Source organism: Somniosus microcephalus, chromosome 13 (genome assembly GCF_052327205.1).
Source record: "Somniosus microcephalus isolate GS21.2 chromosome 13, FLI_Smic_1.0, whole genome shotgun sequence".
In the NCBI taxonomy this organism is placed as follows: Eukaryota; Metazoa; Chordata; class Chondrichthyes; order Squaliformes; family Somniosidae; genus Somniosus; species Somniosus microcephalus.
Window position 1 is genome coordinate 172,305,472 of NC_140999.1, and position 14,991 is coordinate 172,320,462.

Sequence of the window (14,991 nt, forward strand, 5' to 3'; positions counted from 1 at the left end):
GCCGCTTAAGCCACAGGGGTTGCACCACAAAGGAGCGGGAAGAAAAGGAAGAGTAAAGTTTTGTAGTTGCACAAGAATACGCACATGGGTGTATGAGAAAATGTTATGTTTTGAAATTTCCGTTCTTTAGTAGAGCCACTTAAAATGTATTACTTTGCACCACTTTCCCGTATTGCCCGTTCTTGGTTGTTGGGTGACAACACGCCTTTTAACTTGCATGACGATGAATGGGAAGACATGAATTGACGGGGACTATGGGGGTGGGGGGGGTGGTGGGGGAATGTGCAATGAATAGTTGGTTCTTTGCAGGACTGCTTTGTGTCAGCAGCATTGTGGGGGGCGGAGGGGGGGGGGGTGGCAGAAAGAATGGCCGTTACATGTGGTTATGACATCGGTTCACTGGTGATACCGAAGTGAACCTTGCATTAATAAGGGCATTGCTGGCATCCCAGCAGCAATACGAGCAGGTGGTACTGCATTGCCCTCATCACCTTCCTCCTCCTCCTCCTCGTATTCATCCACAGACGATCAGCGCTGTACACCTGTTCCTGCAGGTACAAACCTCACTGCTGCGCAATATTGTGCAGAGCGCAGCACAACATGACCATTCTGGAGACCCTGGTATAGGAGAGGAGAGCTGGTATAGGAGAGGGCTGGTATAGGAGAGGGCTGGTATAGGGGAGGAGGGCTGGTATAGGAGAGGGCTGGTATAGGAGAGGAGGGCTGGTATAGGAGAGGGCTGGTATAGGAGAGGGCTGGTATAGGAGAGGGCTGGTATAGGGGAGGGCTGGTATAGGAGAGGGCTTGTATAGGAGAGGGCTGGTATAGGAGAGGGCTGGTATAGGGGAGGAGAGCTGGTATAGGGGAGGGCTGGTATAGGAGAGGGCTGGTATAGGGGAGGGCTGGTATAGGAGAGGAGAGCTGGTATAGGGGAGGGCTGGTATAGGAGAGGGCTGGTATAGGGGAGGGCTGGTATAGGGGAGGGCTGGTAGAGGAGAGGGCTGGTATAGGGGAGGGCTGGTATAGGGGAGGGCTGGTATAGGAGAGGGCTGGTATAGGGGAGGGCTGGTATAGGGGAGGGCTGGTATAGGAGAGGGCTGGTATAGGAGAGGGCTGGTATAGGGGAGGGCTGGTATAGGAGAGGGCTGGTATAGGGGAGGGCTGGTATAGGAGAGGGCTGGTATAGGGGAGGGCTGGTATAGGGGAGGGCTGGTATAGGGGAGGGCTGGTATAGGAGAGGGCTGGTATAGGAGAGGGCTGGTATAGGAGAGGGCTGTTATAGGAGAGGGCTGTTATAGGAGAGGGCTGGTATAGGAGAGGGCTGGTATAGGAGAGGGCTGGTATGGGAGAGGAGAGCTGGTATAGGAGAGGGCTGGTATAGGAGAGGGTTGGTATAGGGGAGGGCTGGTATAGGAGAGGGCTGGTATAGGAGAGAGCTGGTATAGGAGAGGGCTGGTATAGGGGAGGGCTGGTATAGGAGAGGGCTGGTATAGGAGAGGGCTGGTATAGGAGAGGGCTGGTATAGGAGAGGGCTGGTATAGGAGAGGGCTGGTATAGGGGAGGGCTGGTATAGGAGAGGGCTGGTATAGGAGAGGGCTGGTATAGGAGAGGGCTGGTATAGGAGAGGAGAGCTGGTATAGGGGAGGGCTGGTATAGGAGAGGGCTGGTATAGGAGAGGGCTGGTATAGGAGAGGAGAGCTGGTATAGGGGAGGGCTGGAAAAGGGGAGGGCTGGTATAGGAGAGGGCTGGTATAGGAGAGGGCTGGTATAGGGGAGGAGAGCTGGTATAGGGGAGGGCTGGTATAGGAGAGGAGAGCTGGTATAGGAGAGGGCTGGTATAGGAGAGGGCTGGTATAGGGGAGGGCTGGTATAGGAGAGGGCTGGTATAGGGGAGGAGAGCTGGTATAGGAGAGGGCTGGTATAGGAGAGGAGAGCTGGTATAGGAGAGGGCTGGTATAGGAGAGGGCTGGTATAGGGGAGGGCTGGTATAGGAGAGGGCTGGTATAGGGGAGGGCTGGTATAGGAGAGGGCTGGTATAGGGGAGGGCTGGTATAGGAGAGGGCTGGTATAGGAGAGGGCTGGTATAGGGGAGGGCTGGTATAGGAGAGGGCTGGTATAGGAGAGGGCTGGTATAGGAGAGGGCTGGTATAGGAGAGGAGAGCTGGTATAGGAGAGGGCTGGTATAGGAGAGGGCTGGTATAGGAGAGGAGAGCTGGTATAGGAGAGGGCTGGTATAGGGGAGGGCTGGTATAGGAGAGGGCTGGTATAGGAGAGGGCTGGTATAGGGGAGGGCTGGTATAGGAGAGGGCTGGTATAGGAGAGGGCTGGTATAGGAGAGGGCTGGTATAGGGGAGGGCTGGTATAGGAGAGGGCTGGTATAGGAGAGGGCTGGTATAGGAGAGGGCTGGTATAGGAGAGGAGAGCTGGTATAGGAGAGGGCTGGTATAGGAGAGGGCTGGTATAGGAGAGGGCTGGTATAGGAGAGGGCTGGTATCGGAGAGGGCTGGTATAGGAGAGGGCTGGTATAGGAGAGGGCTGGTATCGGAGAGGGCTGGTATAGGAGAGGAGAGCTGGTATAGGGGAGGGCTGGTATAGGAGAGGGCTGGTATAGGGGAGGGCTGGTATAGGAGAGGGCTGGTATAGGAGAGGGCTGGTATAGGAGAGGGCTGGTATAGGAGAGGAGAGCTGGTATAGGGGAGGGCTGGTATAGGAGAGGGCTGGTATAGGGGAGGGCTGGTATAGGAGAGGGCTGGTATAGGAGAGGGCTGGTATAGGGGAGGGCTGGTATAGGAGAGGGCTGGTATAGGGGAGGGCTGGTATAGGAGAGGAGAGCTGGTATAGGAGAGGGCTGGTATAGGGGAGGGCTGGTATAGGAGAGGAGAGCTGGTATAGGAGAGGGCTGGTATAGGGGAGGGCTGGTATAGGAGAGGAGAGCTGCTATGGGGAGGGCTGGTATAGGGGAGGGCTGGTATAGGAGAGGGCTGGTATAGGAGAGCATTGAAGGATTTTTGGACTCTGGGAGAATCAAGGGATGTGGAGATCGGGCGGGAAAGTGGAGTTGAAGTCGAAGATCAGCCATGAGCTTATTGAGTGGCGGAGCAGGCTCGAGGGGTCGTGTGGCCTACTCCTGCTCCTAATTCTTATGTTCTTATGTGCCTCTAGATCTGTCTGGGCACCTGAAGCGCATCTTCAGCATGCCGATGGCTTGTTCAATCACACATCTGGTAGTCGTCTGGCATTCATTGTAGGTTTCTGACGGGTATCATAAGCCAAGTTTGAAGTGGGTTTCCCTTGTCTCCTAGCAGCCACCCCTTCAGTTTGCTTGCAGGCCCAAAGAAGTCGGGAAGCTTGCACTGCCACAGGACAATGGCAGTTCCCCGGGAATCTTGTGCACACCTGCAGAAATATCTTTTTATGATCGCACACCCACTGCACATTGGAATGGAAGCCCTTACAGTTTACGAATACTCCTGGTTGATCTGGGGGTGCGCGGATTGCCATGCGTGTGCAATTGATGATGCCCTGTCCCTGTGCGAAGCCAGCCAGAGATGCAAATCCAAGCACCTACTCATTCTGACTGGCGTCATCGCAGGTGAAGTTCACATAATTGCCAGCCCTGGCAAACAACCCGTTGGTCACCTGACGTATGCAGTTGTGCGCCGCCGATTGGGAGTTCCTGGATATGTCTCCAGCAGAGCCCTGCAAGGACACAGAGCTAAATGAAAGTTGAGGGCGGTTGTTGACGTAAGTAAACTACTAAGCACTTGGTTTGAGTATAAAACAAGGCTTTAATCAACTGTTTCACAACCATGAGTTTCTAGTTACATCACTAGTTCCTGGTTACAGAAACATCCTGAGCAAGCTGGGCCCATGCCCGAGTATTTATACTTTCCTTGGATGGCGCCACCAGCTGGCCACCCAGTGTTATCTCATGAATCATTTCTACATGAATGATAAGATTCATGGCAGTTGTCACTTTGACAGCCACTGATAACGCGCTGGCCACCATGTCCAGCAGGGAGCTAATCTTTTTCTAGGAGGTTGCAGATGACATCCACCACCTGACGCAACAACCTGAGCCTCCTGAAGCACTGCTGTTCCGACATGTCAAAGAAGCTCAGCCTCTGCCTGTACACCCTGTGTTGTGGGTAGTGCCTCCTGCGAGCTGCACCCCTCTGCTGCTCCCCTCTCTGACATCCAGGGCTCTGATTAGCAGCCTGCTGCTACTTGTGCTGGTGCTGATCATATTGCTCCTTGTCCGAGGTCCAATATAACGCGGCCAAGCCACCACCCATTCTGATGTGATTCAGAAAACTTCCAAAGTTTGGAAAATAAACTCTCAGCAAAAGTTCTTTGAACAAACCCTTTCCCACTAGCAGGTAAGAAAGCAACTGTGCGTACCGAGTATTTATTGCCGTAATTCTAGGGGTTTGATTCAGCCACCTCAACTGCCATTGTGTTCTCACCTTGCTTTCACTGGCGAGTTTCAGGAAGCCCGGGAAACCCGTGGATGCGATGTTAAAGTTACAAATGTGTTGAACTATCGCTCCAATTGAGTGATTAGCATATGTTAATAGGCAACCCGCTTTTCCTGAGGGGGTTTTGCACAAACACCTTAATGTGCCTGAGTTAAATGCGGAGGTTGGCGCTTTGCAGCCAGCTTCCCAACGCGTTCACATTTTTGGCGGTTTTAACCCCACCTAACCCCATGCACTCCTCTATGTTAAAACTCCCCCCCACCCCCTCTCTGAATTTGAAGTTGAAAATGGCTGAGGAAAAGAAAACCTCTGAATAAAGTGCCAGCAAAGGGCGGCAACAAACTGAGAAAGTCAAGTAAGGAGAGTTACTCCATTTACAAAGTGAGGAAGCAGGTTCATCCCAACACCGGCACCTCTTCCAAGGCCATGAGCATCATGAACTCCTTTGTGAACGATATTTCTGAGCGCATTTTGGGTGAGGCTTCCCGCCTGGCCCATTACAACAAGTGTTGCACCATCAGCACTCGGGAGATCCAGGCCTCCGTGCTTCTGCTGCTGCCCTGTGATCTGGCCAAGCATGCCATGTCGAAAGGGTCAAAGGCCATGACCAAGTACACCAGCACCAAGTAAGCCTCCATCATGTTCTGAAAAACACAATGTAGGAACACATTGGCCCGGATTTTGCGGTCGGTATGATGGTGTACTTTCCGCATGCGCTAAATCCCGAACTTGCGATCTGTCAAGTTTTGACTTGACAGATGATCCGCACTGACATTGAAATCCTAATTGGTGCTGCAGAGTTGGGCGAATTGCCCACCAGCTGCCCAGCATTTACACCTTAAAAATTTACAGCTGGTGAAAACAGGCGCAGCAGCCTATTTGCACAGCGTAAGGGGATACCCGTCAATAAAAATCTTCATTTTGGTGAAAATCCTTTCATAGAGTCATAGAGTTATACAGCACAGAAAGAGGCCCATCGTGCCTGTGCCGGCTATCAAGCCCTGTCTATTCTAATCCCATTTTCCAGCACTTGGTCCGTAGCCTTGTATGCTATGGCATTTCAAGTGATCATCTAAAATGCTTCTTGAATGTTGTGAGGGTTCCTGCCTCTACCACCCTTTCAGGCAGTGAGTTCCAGATTCCAACCACCCTCTGGGTGAAAAAGTTTTTCCTCAAATCCCCTCTAAACCTCCTGCCCCTTACCTTGAAACTATGCCCCCTGGTTATTGACCCCTCTACTAAGGGGAAAAGTTCCTTTCTATCTACCCTATCTATGCCCCACATAATTTTGTACACCTCAATCAGGTCCCGCTCAGCCTTCTCTGCTCTAAGGAAAACAACCCCAGCCTGTCCAGTCTCTCTTCATAGCTGAAGCGCTCCAGCCCAGGTAACATCCTGGTGAATCTCCTCTGCACCCTCTCCAATGCAATCACATCCTTCCTATAGTGCCTTTAATGGTTATTAGCTGTCTGCAGACTTTGACACTGAAACAGGATTTAGGGAAAAGAATCAGTTCTGCAATGAATATTATTGCATTATATGATATTGTTTTATTGTGAGGGCTCCACAGCGATCTTACTTTCTCCCTCTTTTCAAACTGGAACCAGCTGGCCATGAACCACCTACAGCCAAGAGGGTAGACAATCGACTTGCGCCCTGGCCTTTCTCCAAAGCCACTTTCTGATGAGTCACTGGAAGGTGTATAATCTGATTGCAGCATCACCCCATATGACTCCAGGTACGCTTACACACACGGTGTGCCCTTGAGATCCGTGGGCCACTATGGTGCGCTCAACTCTGCAGCGCTTGACAGCAACTTTTCCTTTGGAGCCTCGCAACAGGTAAGTGCGCATTCGGTTCGGATGCTGGTGGCGTAATCCTTTATAACGCCGCTGACTAAAAAATCAAGGCCAATAATGCATCATGGATTGATCGGAATTGGGCGTAGGCTTGCTTATCCCCACAAAGCTTGACCTACCAGCAGATACTCTTACAATCTTAATTACATGCAGAGGCTGACAGAAATCCTATTTGCTAGTCTGATCAACAGAAAATCCTTTCCAATCTATTCTGTACAATGGGGGTATAACAATATACCCCCATTCTGTCTTAGATTAATGTAATTAGGATAGATTTCCAAAAGATTTGATCCTGCTTTTTGCTAAAATCATAGAAAGACTTGGAATAATTTTATGTGTACCTGTATACTTCAACAACATCATCTCAGCAAGCGATTGCTGAATCTACGCTTAAACATCTGCATACATGAAACTGAGATCCAATCAAGTTCTCATTGCATTACTCGCATTTAAAGATTTGCGGGGTAGCCATTGGGTTGACCAGCCAGCAAATGGATTTACTGCAAACAGTAATTTTTTAATTTTTAAATTATTCGTTCATAGGATGTGGGCGTCGCTGGCAAGGCCAGCATTTATTGCCCATCCCTAATTACCCTTGAGAAGGTGGTGGTAAGCCGCCGCCTTGAACCGTTGCAGTCCGCATGGTGAAGGTACTCCCACAGTGCTGTTAGGGAGGGAGTTCCAAGATTTTGATCCAGTGATGATGAAGGAATGGCGATATACTTCCAAGTCAGGATGGTGTATGACTTGGACGGGAACTTGGAGGTGGTGGTGTTCCCATGCGTCTGCTGCCTTTGCCCTTCTAGGTGGTAGAGGTTGCGGGTTTGGGAGGTGCTACCGCAGAAGCCTTGGCGAGTTGCTGCAGTGCATCTTGTAGATGGTGCACATTGCAGCCTCGGTACGCCAGTGGTGGAGGGAGTGAATGGTTAAGCTGGTGAATGGGGTGTCAATCAAGTGAGCTGCTTTGTCTTGGCTTGGGTCGAGCTTCTTCAGTGCTGTTGAAGCTGCACTCATCCAGGCAAGTGGAGAGTATTCCATCACACTCCTGACTTGTGCTTTGTAGATGGTGGAAAGGCTTTGGGGAGTCAGGAGAGGAGACATTCGCCGCAGAATACCCAGCCTCTGACCTGCTCTTGTTGCCGCAGTATTTATGTGGCTGATCCAGTTAGGTTTCTGGTCAATGGTGACCCCCAGGTTATTGATGGTGGGGGAATCGGCAATGGTAATACCGTTGAATGTCAAGGGGCGGTGGTTAGATGCACGCTTGTTGGAGATAGTCATTGCCTGGCACTTGTGTGGCGCGAATATTACCTGCTACTTATCAGCCCAAGCCTGAATGTCATCCAGGTCTTGCTGCATGCGGGCATGGGCTGCTTCATTATCTGAGGAATTGCGAATGGCACTGAACACTGTGCAGTCATCAGTGAACATCCCCATTTCTGACCTTATGATGGAGGGAAGGTCATTGATGAAGCAGCTGAAGATGGTTGGGCCTAGGACACTGCCCTGAGGAACTCCTGCAGCGATGTCCTGGGCCTGAGATGATTGACCTCCAACAACCACAACCATCTTCCTTTGTGCTAGGTATGACTCCAGCCAGTGGAGGTTTTTCCCCCCGATTCCCACTGACTTCAGTTTTACTAGGGCTCCTTGATGCCACACTCGGTCAAATGCTGCCTTGATGTCAAGGGTAGTCACTCTCACCTCACCTCTGGAATTCAGCTCTTTTGCCCATGTTTGGACCAAGGCTGTAATAAGGTCTGGAGCCAAGTGGTCCTGGTGGAGCCCAAACTGTGCATCAGTGAGCAGATTATTGGTGAGTAAGTGCTGCTTGATAGCACAGTTGACGATGCCTTTGATCACTTTCCTGATCATTAAGAGTAGGGTGGTAATTGGCCGGAATGGATTTGTCCTGCTTTTTGTGGACAAGACATACCTGGGCAGCTTTCCACATTGTTGGATAGATGCCAGTGTTATAGCTGTACTGGAACAGCTTATTGGTGTGTTCACATCTTCAACAGAATCTCCTAATTAAATGTGAAAGTTTGTTTATCGTGTAACAGGTTCCAGCCCAAGGGCAGCTAACAACTAACACATCACAGGAGCTGAACTAGGTGGAGAATATTTCTGGATGCTACAATCTGAGATGAGTGGCTTGGCCAACTAGCAGACATTCTTACTGCCAGTACTCCCGTCTCTCACAGGTTGACAAAAAACAGTGACTTGGCCAAATAACATGTACTCTTCCTGCCAACACGCTCCCTCATGGGCTGATAAATGAATGACTTGGCCAGCTGGCAGCTAATTTCCCTGCCAATACTATATTCTCTATCTCACAGACTGTAAGAGACCAGTAGCTTGGCCAACTAACAGGCACTCGCTCATAAACTGACAGACTAGTGACTGCTCAACTGATATATACTCCCTTTGTCTGTGTGATCAGTCACAGATTTGTAATAATGAAGCAATCCATCTTCCATTAGTTAATCTCAATGTGACAGGCATGAAGGCTGCGACAATTGGACTCAGTGCCTGGGGTTAGAGTGAAGAATATCAGCCCAGATTTCCACTCACGATCACTATCTAGTGACCTCAATTAGAAAATGGGCAGGAATTTAACTCAGGAGTCGGGTTGGAGGCGGGACTACAACTGTCGGGGTTGTAGTCCCGCCTCCATTGAGATGCAGCCAATCCACGCGATTTTAACTTGATTGACCTTGTTGAGCCCACCCAGCAAGCTCAACAGGCCAATTAAGGGCCACCCAGTTACAGGTGACATCATAGACTGAAATTTCATCTGTCAAGAGCTTTTGACAGATGAAATATCAGTGTTTCACAGCTGTTTGAAGCTGTCAAACACTGACAGTCTTACTTCTAACCTGAGTCCTTCTCCACAGACCCAGTTAGAAATCTCTCCTGCACAGTAAGCTGAAGTCTGTCACTTTTGACAGTTCGCAGTCATTCTGCTTTCTGTGCCGGTGAGATGAGGGACTCCCGGAACCTAAAGGAAGGAAGACTGAAAAGGTAAGAAAAGGTATGTAAAACTTCTTTAATCACTTTAGACACACCAAACACACTTACCTTTGCACTCATGCACACATCACTCACCTGAACACCGACATCTCGACCCCTCCAAGTCCTTCAACCCGACGGCCCGCCTCCTCTAACTTGGCGTGGTTTGGAGCCGTCGGGAATCCCACACTTCAACATCAAAAATAGGGATTAGGCTAAAAACTGCCTGTTAACTACCTGTTAACAGGCAGTTAATTGTCACTAATCCCTTCCCGCCTCGGGTAGGCAGGTCCCAGTGCAGGGCGGGTACCCACCTCCTTTGAAACTGGCATGGAGGCGGGTTTGGGTGCGGGAAGGAGTCGGGACCCCTGATTTCAGGATTTTAACCCCCCCCCACGCCTCCAATCCCGACTCCACGGCCCAATGAAAATCCTGCCCAATGTGTGCATATGGATGCTAGGTCAGAAAAGGATCAGGAGTGGCTCTGATACATCATCACCCCTCTCATGTTGGAATAGCCTACCAATACTCTTTGGGGTTGATTTTCCTTTACTGATGCCTAGAATCGTTGCTGATCCTGTCTGAAATTTCCTGGGCCACTTCATGGATCAAGGTGCAGACTTGGATGAAGGCAGGGAACAAACTAATGCTGGGAGCAGAAATGAGTGTTATTGAAATTTAAAAGGATGGAGACAATAAAAATGTCACCGCAGGGGGAATACAGACTCTGAAAGCCTTTGGAAAGTATTTCCAAAGAGGGCATTTCAAGCCACTAAAAGCCTTTGCCCAAAATAAAAAGAGGCAGGAGATTAAAAGTAGCAGCTAAAAATGGAAGTAAAGGAAATCTCACATGCAGACTTGAGGCTGCAGTAGATCAGTTTGTCACTGTCATTGTTCGTCATGGAGCAAAAAGGATATTGAGAACTTAGGTACCATAAAATGTAGGCCAGAAATGGTCTTAAAACTGCTGCAAGAATCTTCTCTCTAGCCATTTAGCTGGGTACAGTAGCGCAGTGTTTAATGTTACAGGACCAGTAATCCAAAGGCCTGGACTAATAATTTTGAGAACGTGAGCTCAAATCTCACCATGGCAGTTTAAGGATTTGAATTCAATTTTTTTTTAAATCTGGAAATAAAATAACAGTAAAAAGTGACCATGAAGCTGTTAGATTGTCGTAAAACCCCAACAGGTTCATCAATGTCCTTTAGGGAAGCAAACCTGCCGTCCTTACCCGGTCTGGCCTATATGTGACTCCAGTCCCACACCAATGTGGTTGAATCTTAGCTGCTCTCTGAAGTGGCCGAGCAAGCCACTCAGTTGTACCCAACCACTACAGTGGTTCAAGAAGACCCACCACCACTTTGTCCAGGGCAACTAGGGAATGGCAATAAATGCCAGCCTTTCCAACGATGCCCACCCTGAGAATGAACAAAAAATAACTCGCACTTACAAACATTGGGCATCCAGTTCTGAAGAGTATTAATTTGAAGTGGTGTGTGATTGGCATAAAGGTAAAAACCTGTAAAGGTTGTTTTAATTGCCAATTTAAAAACCTGGGTTTATTTCTGTTTCAGGTGATAGGCCCCTTTTAATATGGAAATTGGGGTCCTAGGACATAAATAGGACCCAATTGCCATTTTAGGTTGGAACTGATCAGAGTCTGCACTGTTTGCAGTCCCACACCAATGTGGTTGAATCTCAACTGCTCTCTGTAGTGACCTAGCAAGCCATCTCAGTTGTATCTAACCACTAGGGAGGTTTGAGAAGGCTTCCCACTACCTTGTCCGGATTCAGGCGCGAAGGTGGCAATGCAGTGGCAATGCGCACCTGGATCGGGCAACACAAGGCCTACTCGAAATTTGGCTTTGGGCCTCATCTAAATGATCTATACAAGCTGCCACCACCTGTCTCACTTCCACATGCAGCTCTCCCACTAAAATTAGATGAATTTCAGACTATTTGCCTTGCTTGCAGTGTCTCTAAGCTCTAAGGTAAGTCCTAGGGAGAGCCGATCACCTGTACTGCGATGTTGGAGGGAGCATGCCTGCCCCTCCTGGCTTCACAGGAGCAAACTTATAAAACAACGTATTTTTTTTGGTGGCTGATGCTGCTTAGGCCACAGTGACTGCTGAAGAATCCTGAGCAGGCCCAGAGTCTGCTCCGCTCAACGGAATTCAGTTTCACAGAGGGGGGCCTAAAATGGCATTAGGCCCCTCATTTAGGCAGTCCCCGGGGATGCCTGAAAAATAGCCAATATCGGGTCGGATGGCTTTTAGGCTACCTTGGATCACAGGACTCGATCCCTGAAATTAGACCTCATTGTTCCTGTTTTACGCCCATTAAAAAGAGACACAACGAGGTCGAAGTTCTACCCCAAAATACAGGAAACTCTCTTTTAACCAGCAAAATTCAGGAGTAGTTTCAGGTAAGTTTTACCATATATTAGTGGCCATGTAACCGGGGTTCCTGCACCTGTGGTCGTGCAACAGGGACTCCTGGATCTGTGGTCGTGTAACCGGGGCTCCTGGATCTGTGGTCGTGTACGGGGCTCTCGTACCTCTGTAATCCGGACTTTTTGATCAACCGGCACCCCGCCGGTCCCGTCGGTGCCGGATGAAAAAGAGTTTCCTGTACCAAAATATGTAGAGGACACAAAAATGGGGAGTGTGGTTAACTGTAAATAGGACTGTACGAGTCTTCTGGAGGACTCAGACAAGTTAGTAGAAATTGGTATCAGATGTGTGATGCTGTAATAGGCACAGAGTTTCAGCAAACACGGACTGTATGCATAGTGCCAATGTAATGTCGGGAAATGTGAAATTATTAATTTGGGAGGAAGGAATAAGGAGAGGACATGTACACCAAATGGTAAGGCTTTAATACGAATAGAGAAACAGAGAGACTTGGAGGTTCACATACATGAATCTGTAAAAGTGGGAGTATAAGCTGAAAAAGCTGTTTAAAAAAAACATAAGGGACCCCAGGTTTAATAAATCAGGGGTAAAAGCAAAATATTGCGGATGCTGGAAATCTGAAATAAAAACAGAAAATGCTGGAAATACTCAGCAGGTCAGACAGCATCTGTGGAGAGAGAAACAGAGTTAACGGAAGGGTCATCGACCTGAAACGTTAACTCTGTTTCTCTCTCCACAGATGCTGCCTGACCTGCTGAGTATTTCCAGCATTTTCTGTTTTTATTTTATAAATCAGGGCATCGATTACACGTGCAAATAGAGAATGATAAACTTATACAAATCATTTGAAAGGCCTTAGAATATTTTCTGAGGCCTTGCACCACATTGAAGCTCATGATTTTCTGTCCATTAATGCCAATGGATGAAAAATTGTGGGCAAAGTAATTGCACTTTTCCAAATGTCACTGGCTCCATCAGAGACCCTGCCAGTGATGCATTGACTGATAAAGTTCTGCTCACAATCTCTTAGTAGTATGTACAGTTCAGGCATTGGATTCAAATCGATAAATGAGGAAGATATCAAACTAGGAAATCAACAATGGTTTAACAGTTTCATCCTCATACGTACAAACTTCTTTTGTTTCAAATTATGGGGGAATCACTTGTTAATTTTTAGTACAAATAACTGAGGAAAATGTACTCACTACCACAAAATTCCTTTATCGCCATCTTTTTCTGTCATTGTTTTCATGCACAGTTTTAAAGCTAATATCATTCTGATATTGGAATCAAAAAACTTTGAAGTACTAACTGAGAAACTCAACTTGAAATCCCAGTTGTCGCTGAAATCTAGCTCTTCATGCGAAGTTTAAGAACATGTCCAAATACGGTCTTAAAAAAACATGGATAACAAATACTACCATTTATTCTTGTGCACTGACCACTCCTTAACATTGGTAAACCTGTTCTGAATGCCTCATAGAATAGTTTCATCTGTAGTATGAGTGAGAATGACAGCCATTTAGAAGTGAAATTGGGCCCATTTCTTTTACAAGGAACACATCGCAATGTGGCAAACAGGAGATGTGAGAGAGTTGGCATGTCTAACTAAGGAGCCTCTGTCGAATGAATTTCAGACCAGCCTTGTGGAGGAAGAGAGCCTGTGAGATTCCCTTTCTGCACAGGTCATGTGTCCTTCATGGTAGATCAGGAAAGACATAGCAGTATTGGCCTCTATGGTGATCTTTGCAGGTTGATCGTTGTGCCGCATTTCTTAAGATAAAATGCGGAAATCTTATTTAAGGAGATTGTGGAAATTTCAAAATGAGATTAAAAACTGAGGTATGCTCACAATATGATAGTCAGAGCTGGAGCACGTACATTGTACTACAGGCAATAGATAAACAGACTGTTTGCTAAAATCCTTTCATAATCTGCAAGCCTATTACAGCATCACATAATCTTCAATCTTACCTGATGTTAGTCCAGTTTCTTTTGATACGGTGCAATAATTTGCTTAAAAGCAATTTTAATAAGTGTAATTACATAGCTAACCAGAAACATTGGGCTGAATTTTCCGGGGTGGTAGCGGGCGCGATCGGTGGTGGATCGGGGGGGAAAGTTGTTATTTTTGACAGCGGGTCAGGAATCCGCTGTCATCTCGTTCCCACGCGCCTTTCCCTCAAGTGCAATCGTCATCGTGGAGCGGACCCGACCGGCAGCGGTGGGGGACCCAATGAGATGATTTTCAGGTTGTTTACAGGCACTTAAGAGCCTTTTTTCCACTTACTTTTTAAAGTTCCCTGCATGGCCACGGGAATCACACCATGTCTGTCAACCTGAAGCGGGAGTTCCATGGCCATTGCTCCAGTTGATTACTTGACAGCATGGAAAACAAGCCAAAATAAAAACATGTTGATTACATCAGCTAACCGATTGATGGAGATTCTGTTCTACTTGAAAAGCTACTGGTAAATGTTAATTCAGAAATTCCTGAAGAAGTGCTGAAGGCTCCCCTCCTACCCTGGATGGTGAGGGAAATACATTTTTCACTGGCCATTCTCAGCTGTTGCCTTCCAACACAACAGTAATTGCAGTGAATTGATCTGTACAATAAGAAATGACATATGCCATTTAAATAAATCTTTGTGTTGTTTCTGGTCAGGTTCTTCTCACAGTATAATGTGATTGTTCAGTTACACATTAAATCAAGCCATCAACCGTAACAATTTCATTCTCATCACTCATTCCACTGGTTCAATTTGCTTTCAGTCCCTGAATATAACTAATTTAATTTTTCAGTCTGAGACTTTGGGGGCGAATTTCTGTGGAGGTTCTCTCACTTGTCCATTGTTAACTTCAACAGAAGAGCTGCAGAAATCCCAGAAACATATTGTAAGCACCACTTACACTGTTTGTCAGGGATTCCACAGCTCTTCTGCTGAACTTGCATAAGATTGTAAATCCACCCCTTTACAATTATATTTAAAATCTGCATAATTTTATGTCTTACCTATACACATCTTTTATTTGTACCAGTTACTGATACAAAAGTCTATAGATTTGTGACTAAAGCACCAAAAACTTCCCAATTAATGTACTTTTTAGATTATGTTCTTGATCGTATTTGTAGATGGCATCATATTACTTAATGATAATTTTATTTAAATATTTATTTGTCACTCATATATAACTTTTATTATATTATTGTAGAGTAAAGAGTCAGC